Source organism: Elaeis guineensis, chromosome 7 (genome assembly GCF_000442705.2).
Source record: "Elaeis guineensis isolate ETL-2024a chromosome 7, EG11, whole genome shotgun sequence".
NCBI classification, from domain to species: domain Eukaryota; kingdom Viridiplantae; phylum Streptophyta; class Magnoliopsida; order Arecales; family Arecaceae; genus Elaeis; species Elaeis guineensis.
The window spans coordinates 52,701,730-52,712,456 of NC_025999.2; positions in this window are offsets into that span (position 1 = coordinate 52,701,730).

Sequence of the window (10,727 nt, forward strand, 5' to 3'; positions counted from 1 at the left end):
GTGAATTAGCTTTTCAGATTGGATATTTTTTGAAGATTTCTATATGGAGTAGCTCATGGATTTTACATTTTATGATATAAGATCACAAAGTTTGCAATACTCTTAGAGTTGGAACAGTCATTTTGATGATATGATCAAATTATTTGATTAAAAAAGAGAAATTATATATTTTCAAAAGGGTCAGTGGGAGTGTCCAATACTGACATCAGTTAAAATATGGTTGTATATAAATTTCTCCATAAAAAATATAAAGCAAGTGTCTTATATTCTGAGAATATAAAGATCTATAGAGATAAATGCAATTGGATGCTTGTATTTTTATAGATAAAGTATAGAGAGTAGATGCTGAAAGGGTTCAGTATTTTCCTCTTGGGTATAGATGTATGCCATATAATTACTTAAACTGATATAGTTAATATTGTAAATATCACGAGTAGATATTAGTTGTATCCAGGCTAAGAGTGCTAGATTGCTGTGAAAACATCCTTAAGCTCCTAAGAAGAACTAAGGATTTTTCTTAATTTGGAGAAGGATCAAAGCTAGGAGTAAGAGGATACATCAATTTAGATTTTATGTCTGTCATTGATAGTAGAATATCTACATCATAGGTGTAATCATGTCGATATTTTGAAAGGATTCCAAATAATCGATCGATGGAAGTTGAGTATACTGTAAATGTGTAGGATGCATTCTGATTCTAATGTTAGTTGTAGAACTGGATGTCATACCATCAGATACCATGATATTATACTGTAAAGACAATTGCACTATAGCCCTTGCTAAGGAGCCTAAGCCTCATCAGATATCCAAGCACATAGAGTAGTAGAATATGCGACTACTCAAGTAGAAATATATAGAGATGCAGAGAGCAAACTCTATATATGATGTGGTAGACTCATTGGTAAATCACTTAGCTAGCCAGAAACTAGAGCCTGTCTTGAGAAGATGGGCTTGGTGCATGGCAGATTGGTTTTAGTGCAAGTGAAAGATTGTTGGATGTATGCCCTAGAAGTCAATCTTGACTGATGATATTATATTTTTAAAATATATTTTTTATTTTATAGATATTTATATTACTATTCATATTTTATATGTCCATGAATCATCCAAGAGATTAACAAGATGATGACACATATTCTCAAAGAGTTAAAAATTTGTGACATGTGTCATTGATGGTAATTCCTAAGTTGCTCCTGATCATAGGATCATCATGGAGATGGTGATTGATCCAAATAGACTAGCATACAGATCGCTTCATTCGGACAAATAGATCTTGAGTCTGCGGTGTAGTGACATTGGAGCGAAAGTGTAGGTGGTTGTTAGAGAACAACTAGCACTAAGCGTGACCAACATGAGAAGTCACATGGATGTCTCTGCTCACTTATCAGTGAATTTCTTGATGCTGCAGTTGTATGATCGATCTTTTGACCTGTGGTGTTACAGCTGCTCGCAGTAAGGTTGCTGGAGTCTGACTGACATATAAACATAGATCTCAATGAGCCCTTGTAGTTGATGTTGGCGACAGTTGGTCTACTGTAAGAGTAGAGTGTGCACTTAGAATCTATCACCCTAGCAGAAGGGAGTAGTCCTATGAGATTTATAAAGCTGAGTCCTTAAGTCTATGGCCATAGTAGTGTGATTAATAAAAAAAAGTTTTTATAGAAATCACATATGGATTCGAGCTAATTGAATCTATTATATGATCGATGATGAGTTTTGATGATTTATCCATGACCTGCCATCTGGTCGGGACTCAAAATAGAGAGACTATATCATACGTTAACTGCACCTAGAGATTTATCACCTTTCATTCTACTGGGTTGCCATTGCATATTGCTAGGTGTCACTAGTAGATTGTGAGACCCACGAGCATCATCTTGATGATCGATGATCCTTGGTGGGTAGAGTTAGAACGGGTCCAACCCATTGAAAAGTGTTTCCATGATATTATGATAGGGATCAAAATATATCTCACTACCAGACATAAAAGAACCTATGGGGTTACATACAAAAGAAGCTTTTGACTGATCAGATGGTTGAATTACGATTATGATTCATGATAGGATTTGATTATCAATTTGATTGATGATTGATCCAATGCAAAAGTTACATTAAGTAACTCACTAAAGAGTTTGTGAGTTATAAGAGAATTAATTTGTAATTGAATTGCTAATTGGCTCAATTTGATTGAGCTATGGAGCTTGTATCAAGTCTAATTAAATTTAATTTAATTTGACTTGATATGGATTTGATTTGATCAAACCTAATTGGGTTATGAGATAACCAAATTGCATGGGAGAATGATTTCTAATTGAATTAAGATTTAGATTTGACTCAATTCTTAATTAGACTAGGATCTAAACAAGAATATTTGAATTCTTATTTAGACTTAGAATTTTCATTTTCATGGGTGCATCAAATTCTAATTAGATTAGAATTAAATTGACTTTGACTCAAGCACCAAGAGAAAGTCCAAAAGGATCAAGACTCCTTCTCTAATTAGGTGATGTCTAATCTAAATAGTTAGAACATCAAATTAGATTTATTTTCATTTATTTGGGTCTAATCAATTCTTAATATGATTAGAATTAGTTAAAATTTAAATTGATTTAAATCAGCCACCTAAAAGAAGAGTCCCATGTGATTTAAATTCTTCCTTCCATGCGCCACAATAGATGTCCCATTCCCACTCATATTTGGATGCCAAATTAGCCCACATCCTTCCTCCCTTTTTCTATGTATTAATCCATAGGAAATTCCCTTTCTTCTGTGAGAAACTTGGGTGCAAAAGGAGTTGAGTTGGTGACACAAAAAAAATCAAGAGTCCAAGGAGAATAGGACTCTTATCTCCTAACCAAATTCAAACTACTCTTTGCCTATTTAAACCATGGATCATATGGGATGGCTGATGGCTGATGTGATCCACTTTGAGATGCCATAAAACTAGGGGGCATGCATGAGAAAAATAAAGAAGAGAAAGAGAGGGCGCAGCATCTTCATGGCATGAGGTAATATGATATATATCCCATCTTTCTTACACCACCAAAGGTTGGTTGTTAGGACATCTCCTCTCTTCTCTTTTGTCCTAGTTTGGACATAGGTTTCTTCTCTTCTCTTTGTCTAAAAGTTGGATAAAATTTTTACATCTCTAGTATAGAGATTTGGTGTATGGATTTAATGAAGAAAAGAGAAGAAAGGGTTCTTCTCATGATCTCTAGCGTAGATATCAACATTCACCTATGTTCTTCTTCTTCTCTAAGATTGTCTTGAGAGAAAAGAAGATTTTCAACCATCAAGATGCAATTTTTGTAAGGGAGCTAGCATCCTGATGAGATCAATAAGCTTCTAATCAGATCAGAGTCTTGTGTGGATACCCATAGAGGTCGGATACTTGTGTGGCTACAAGGAACCTTCAGAAGACATCCATGATCATCAGTTCATGGTGAAGATTGTTCCATGCCAAGGTATGTTCTCTATTTATTTTTTTCTATTTAATTTCTATATATAAATCTTATCTTATATATAATGATCCTATTTATGATTTTAAGATTTAATTTTATGCATACTTAGATTAAATTAGATTTAATCTAAAAAATTTTAAATTTCTGCTATATACTCATTTTGAAAAATTTTACATGTATGAAACCATAAAACTCCAACAAGATCATCATGATGATTTGCAAGCAACTTACTGTGCTTTGGTGTCGGATTATCTGAATTTCTAATTCAAGATCGAAAGATTTATGGGCACAGTCAAGTACTTGTGAAGTCGGTGCATGAGTCAAGATGGAATTGACCACTCCAAAAGATTGGAGAGAATGCTTTGTGTTTCAATTTAGTAAGACATTGGCCAGGGCAGTCCTTGTGAGAAGTTATAGAATTTATTAGGTTGAGACACATAATGGATGTACTGTTAAGTGTTGATAGTTTAAACTCTAAGTCATCCTAGCATCAAGGGTCAAAGGGATGAATTATATGATAACTATATCCAAGTAGATTCTTGAGTATTGCTTTGCATACATTCGGCCTATCCGAATATTGGGTACCATTGCTAGATGGTTACTCTGATTAGTATAGGAATCAATTCTTATTCTACTAGCTTATGTTCGAACCTATAAGGTCACACACATATTAGAAGTTCCTCTCCGATCAACGACTGATTTGAAGAGTCCCACTGGATTGGGACTCTGACGAAGAGTCCCACTGGACTAAGACTCTATTATTATTGAAGGATTAATTAATGATTAAATCATTAATTAACTCAATTTGATTGTGCATTAAAATCTGGATCAAGTTTGATTGAATTGGATTCAATCAGGTCAGGTCTGATTAGGTTATGAGATGATCTAGTCGATATGGGAGAAATGATCCTGATTTGATCAGATCTATAGCTCAATTAATTTATTGATTTGATTAGATTTAATTAAAATTATTGAAGCCTAATTATATTAGATTCATCATATTTTATTTGGATCTAATTGGATTGGGTTTGAAAAAAATCCAATTGGTTATACCCTAGAGTCCCAAATGAATGGGACTCTCTCCCTTACGCCACCCAGAAAGACTCACCCTTTTCTCATTGCCCAAAACTAGTTTGTGTGTGAGAAAATTAGAAGCTAAACCCCTTTTTGTCACCCTTTTTGGAGTGGATAAGGTTTGTTTTAAATTGAATTCAAAAGGTTTGAATTTAAACTCAAAAACCTATCCCTATCATCCCACTCACTGGTGCCTTATGAAGGAGCCTATTTTGTGTGATAAAAAGGAGGAGCTCCTATATGTTTTCTATACCCAAAATCCTCTGGTAGGTCCCTCTTTAAGTCAGATAAAATTGAAAAAAAATTAGAGTTAAATTGAAATTCAAAATGATTTGAATTGCAGCAAACTCCAGCCCTTATCCTATCTAACCTGATTTGTGCGACAACCATAAAAAGCTCACACTTTTGTGTGCCAACCAATCTGAGATTTTCACTGTGAGATACCAGAGGGAAAGGGGTGCCGAATACCTTTTTTGGGGTGTGAGGTTTGAGTGGGCTTCTATCTTCTTTGGCATGAATAAAGGAGGAGACCGATCTCCTTTTGAGTGAGAGACCTAGAACTATTCTAGGATTTCTGGGTGAGAAAAAAACTAAAAAGAAGAGAGTTTTTATTAGATTTTTCTTCATCATCCAGCATCCTTTTTGATCTATCTTCAATATTAAAAGGTCTGAGATAATCAAAGAAGGAGATCAAATCAGATCTGCCATCTGAAGCCGACTACGTGAGCTAGCACTCTCGCAGAGGGCTGATCGATCTGAAGGCTTCATGTGGACCATCCGTAGAGGTCGAATGCTTGTACGACTACAAGCAACCAAAAAAGACTTCTAGATCTACATTCTCGATCATACAACTTGACTACCCATGCTTAGGTATTGGGTTTGGAATCCTGATAGTAGTAGATTAGATCTATTGCTGAATGCTAATTTTGGTTCATATGCTTGTTGTTTTAAATTCAAATTTTTATGCATATAAATTTATATCATAGATCATTTGTAGAAGTTTTAAGATCATATCTTATACATATATTTATAGATTAAATAGTTTACTCTAATATTTTTTACGGTAAAATTTTTGAAATGCATGCATGAAACCCCTGCGTATCCCAACAGTGGTATCAGAGCCATGGTTCGATATGATATGATATTATATGTATTTAGATCTATAATTTAATTTATATTAGATTTGATATATAATGTTTAGATCTAAAATTAGTCATAGATTTGATTGCACAAACTGATATAAGTTGTCCTGCTGTAAGGTTTACGCCTTACAGTGCAAAGGTTGTCCTAGTTTGTGCTGATCCTTATAAAATCTGATTTTAAACTGAAGCACGTAATTTTTATTTATAATGATTATTATTTTATTTTAATATGATCAAAATATAATAATTAGATTTGAAATAATTTAGATTAGATTTAAATTATTTAGATTAGATTATCTGAGTAGCAAAGTGAACGGATCGAGTTCGTCACCAGGCCGTCCATGAAAGAATAGTGCCCTACAAGCCAATCGTATGGTGATGCAAAGAAACTTTTCTGTGATATCTTCTTGCTCATTTGTATAATATTAGTTATTTTTTATTTATGAGATATTATGTTTTATCATTTACTACATCATATTTTTTATGATTATGATAAACTCCATAGATTAAGACAATGATTTTAGGGCCATGATGAGATCATACCAGTGAGATCTAAAATCTTGATAGCCCCAATCAAAATATTTCTAGTCATTGAATCATCGAGTCGGGGATCGATGATGTCGTTAAGACTGGTACATCCTATGTATACTCGATGGACAGGATGGTTGATCTTACAATCACTTGTGTGGTGACATTAATACAAGGATATAGGTGCTCATTAAAGAATGAGTTCACTGAACTAATCTATAGAAAGAATATATGATGGAACCTTACAGCATGTCGACAGATGGTTCTCCAGTGAGAGTAGTACATGTGATCCTTTGATCTGAGGTCACCATGGTACCTTATGTATATGAATCCTTTGGTTTATTCCCTAGCATGCCATTTTGAGATGTGTGTGGGATATTTTAGGTATGGTAAAGTATGCATGGAGGTTGTGAGTGGTCAATAAGGAATCAGTCACTTCTTGTAGGAGGAGAGAACATCCTATATGATCTCATAGGATGATGACTCTAAGAATCTCTGATCAGAGCAGGGATGAATAGTAGAAAAGATTTCTACTGGTTCATCAACTGAGTCATCATCATCAGATCAAGATACATATGGATAGTATTTGAGCTAGATATGTTTTCATGCCCATGGTCTATCTGGGATATTGTGTGATTGAAGGATTGAATTGTATAGTAACTCATCATGGAAGGATAATTTTGATATTTTTATCAAATTTTAAATCTTTTGGGTAGTCATGACACATTGCTAGACATCAATCTTGACTTGTGGACTAATCAAAATTAAAAGAGTTTAATTCAAGAATCAATTAGGAAGATTCCTAGTTGATTGGGACTCTAGAGCTGACCTAATCTAATCGGATTAGGTTATGTCGAGTGTCTGAGTCCACTGCTAGCTAGATTTGAAACCCAATAGGTCACATACAATAAAAATTTGATCTTGATCCAATCTATTTGGATTTATTATAAATTGAATAGGTTAATTGAGCACATGAATTAACCCAAGTTCTCAATTGGGTTCAGTGCAAAGGTGTTTGTGCTAACCCTTGACTTATTACCTTGACCTAATATGATTAGATTTGAACCTATAATTAAATAGGTGGTTTATCTGATTTTTATGGAAGCATTTCATATGAGATAAACCTCCTCCATGCCAAAACCACATGCCAATTTAATTTTATGTCCCATTTATTTTAGGCATTAAGAGGAGGAGTCCTTCTCTCTCACTCCTCTTAAAATCCTTACCATCTTTTGATGCATTCCTTTATTTTCTCATGTCATGTGATGACTCTTGGAATTATAGGCACAGAAGAGAAGGAAGAGTCCTTCTCTGGTAAGGAATTTGAATGTCACAAAATAAATGGGATGCCCCTTCAAGAGTGCGTTGAATATGGGAGAGTCCTTACTATTACGGACTCTTAGTTTCACACCATTTTCCTTATCCCCATGCGCCATATGATGGCATATTAACTTTTTTAAGTAGAGGAAGAGTTCTTCTGCTGGTCAATCACTTCTTATTCCATACCATACTCTTTGATTTTCATGAAAAAAATTAATTTGCACCACATGAGAATGTTTAACGCCAAGAGTTGGCATCCCATGGTATCACCCCTTCTTTCCTATAAAAAGGGGGTGCTACATTAGGTTGGACATGCTGATTTATGCTGAGGATAGGCATGAGAATGAGAAGAAAAAGAGAGAAAAAATTTAGGATAAAGACAAGGAAAAGAGAGAAAAAAAAATAGAAAGAAAGGGATGAGAAAAATGGAAAGCATGTGATGTTTGTCCAAAAATCAGATTGTTCATGTGTTGAACATATAATCTGATATTTGTATGGTGAGATCATTTGAAAAAAATTCCTAGAGTGATCCTAGTGGAGGTCTCAAAGGTATACAAGCACTGATGCAATCCATTCTTGTGAAGGACGATCGGTAGCAAACTTACGAAGAAGGCTGAAGTAGTACATTCTTTAGAAAGGATCCTGACCAGTCCCATGTGGATCACCATTGGAGGGATTCTACTTTGAAGTCTTGTGGAGATCTCAAAATTACCAGATCATCATCTTCATGTTGGTATATGACATCTGATCCCTTGCTTATATACATGCTTATGTTATTTGGTTGCAATCATCAAGGAGTTTCTAAAGTTTTGTATTCCGGTAGTCTGTTTAATTGTTAAACTTATTTTCAATAGTTGAATGCTTATAAAAATTTTAAAATTTATATTTTGCTGCATCATCAAAATTCAACAGTGGTATCAGAGCCATCTTTGATTAATCCAATTAAATTTTATGTTATTATTATGATATGGATTAGATCCAATTCAAACTATGTCAAAATCAGATTTTCTGATTGATGTTTATTTGATGTTCTTGATGTATTTTTGTTCATGATAAATATTATCAATTCATGATCAAATCTTGGATATGAAATTTATGGTCTTTAGACTTGTCAGACAAGTTTAAGTTAGATCCCATGATCTAATTATCGATGGAGTTGTAAATCCAGTGCATGTGATGCGCAAGACCTTGGAATGATACATTGGATGTACATTGCTAAGACTTAAGATTTTTTTGCATATAATGCATTCACCTAAGATCCAAGGATCGACCACCATATTATTGAGAACTCACTATTGTGTGTCTTCCATCTTGATAGTTGTCCAAGGTATGTATGGAGCCAGAAAAATTTGATCATAGAAAGGATGCATCAGATATGGATTAGGATTTTTGCCAATGGTTTTGATTTAACATCATGAGAAGAACCATTTCTTCTCAATTCTTCTACGCACAAGAGAGAACCTTTTTCTCTTCCTTTCATACTTTTAAGAAGAACCTTTCTTCTTTAATTTTTATGATGAAAATCAAATCTAATCTAACTTTTCATGCTAAGAATCATATGAATTCTTGAGCCCTAGAAGAACCCAAAAGAGAGACCCAAGAGAAGAACCGTTCTTCTCTCTTCTTCTCCCTTTTTCTCCTTGATCTAGAACTCTAGGAAGCCCCAAACATCCAACTAGATTTTTTTGATATTTTTTCTCTAAATTTCATATTAAAAATCAGATCTAATCTAATTTTTATTTAAAAAAAAATAAAAAAAATTTGAAGAAGAACTCTTTCTTCTTCAAGGCTGCACACAAGAAAGAAGACCATTCTTCTTCCTTCTCTTTCTCTCATTGGGGAGAACTTTTTTTCTCCAATATTCTACTATATAACCAGCAAAGGAATCTCTCTTTGATATCCAAAAATATAAAAGAAACTCTCCCAAAATTCCTTCAAGAAGGGAGAGGAAGAAGAGAGCCAAGACATATGGGATATGGGGTGTCCAACTCTTGGACGCCCCCTTCTCCCTTTTTTTTTATTTTTGGGCGACAACAAAAGAAGGGAGATGCCCCTTATTTCTCATAGAAGAAATAAAGAGGCACGGCATCTTTTTAGGGCATGGAGATTTCTCACAGTAAAGGTGTGGCATGGAGGATTTATATCACATGGGGTGTTTCAAGTTGGTTAAGTCCTATTCCAAATAGGATTCAAGATCTTGTTCCAACTCTAACTAATCCTTGGATCCAATCTTAATTAATTTAGGAATTAGTTATAACAAACTAACTAATTAGATCCTAGCCTAATTATAAAACCAATTAGGCCCCAATCCAATTGAGAATTAGTTAGATTAAAATCCTATTGATCCAGGGATTGATTCTTGATGGATATTAGAGAAGTTATTTGATAATAGAACTTGATCCAATCAAGTCTATTATCCAACAGAGTTTGATCCAATCAAAATATATATAAAATAATTAAATTTTATTCAACTTAGATTAGATTTGTATCCCTATGATCAATTGGAATAAGCTCTGTTATCCAATAGAGATGCATCCAATCAATCTAACGCCAATCTAATTGAATCTAATTCAATTCGATCTAATCTAATTTCATTGCTCAATCAAATTGAGTCAATTAACAATCAAATTATAATTAATTATTTTTTTAATTTATAATTATTAATAAATAATTTATTACAACCTTTGCAAAGGATTAATCATCAATCAAATTGATAATTAAATCCTTCAACGATTCATAATCATCGATCAGCTATTTAATCAGACAGGTACTTCTATGTGTGTGACCCCATAGGCTTGAGACTAAGCCGGTAGCACAAGAATAATTTTTGTACTAATCGATGTAACTATCTAGCAATGGGATCCAATGTCCGAATAAGTTGAATGTATGCCCAGCAGCATTCTAGAATCCATGTGGATATAGTTACCGTATAATTCATCTTTCTGACACTTGATGCTCAGGGATGACTAAGGGTTAAACTGTCAACCCATGAAGAGTGGTCTACATTATGTCTCAACCTTAAAAATTCTGTGACTCCTTACTTTGGTTAAAGTTTTGCTAAATTGATACACTGTGATGCATCATCTTTAATTTTACTTGGAGCAGTCAATTCCATCTTGACTCGCACTCAGACTTTACAAGTACTTGATTGTACCCAAAAATCTTCTGTCACTGAATTAAAAATTTGGATAGTCCAACACCA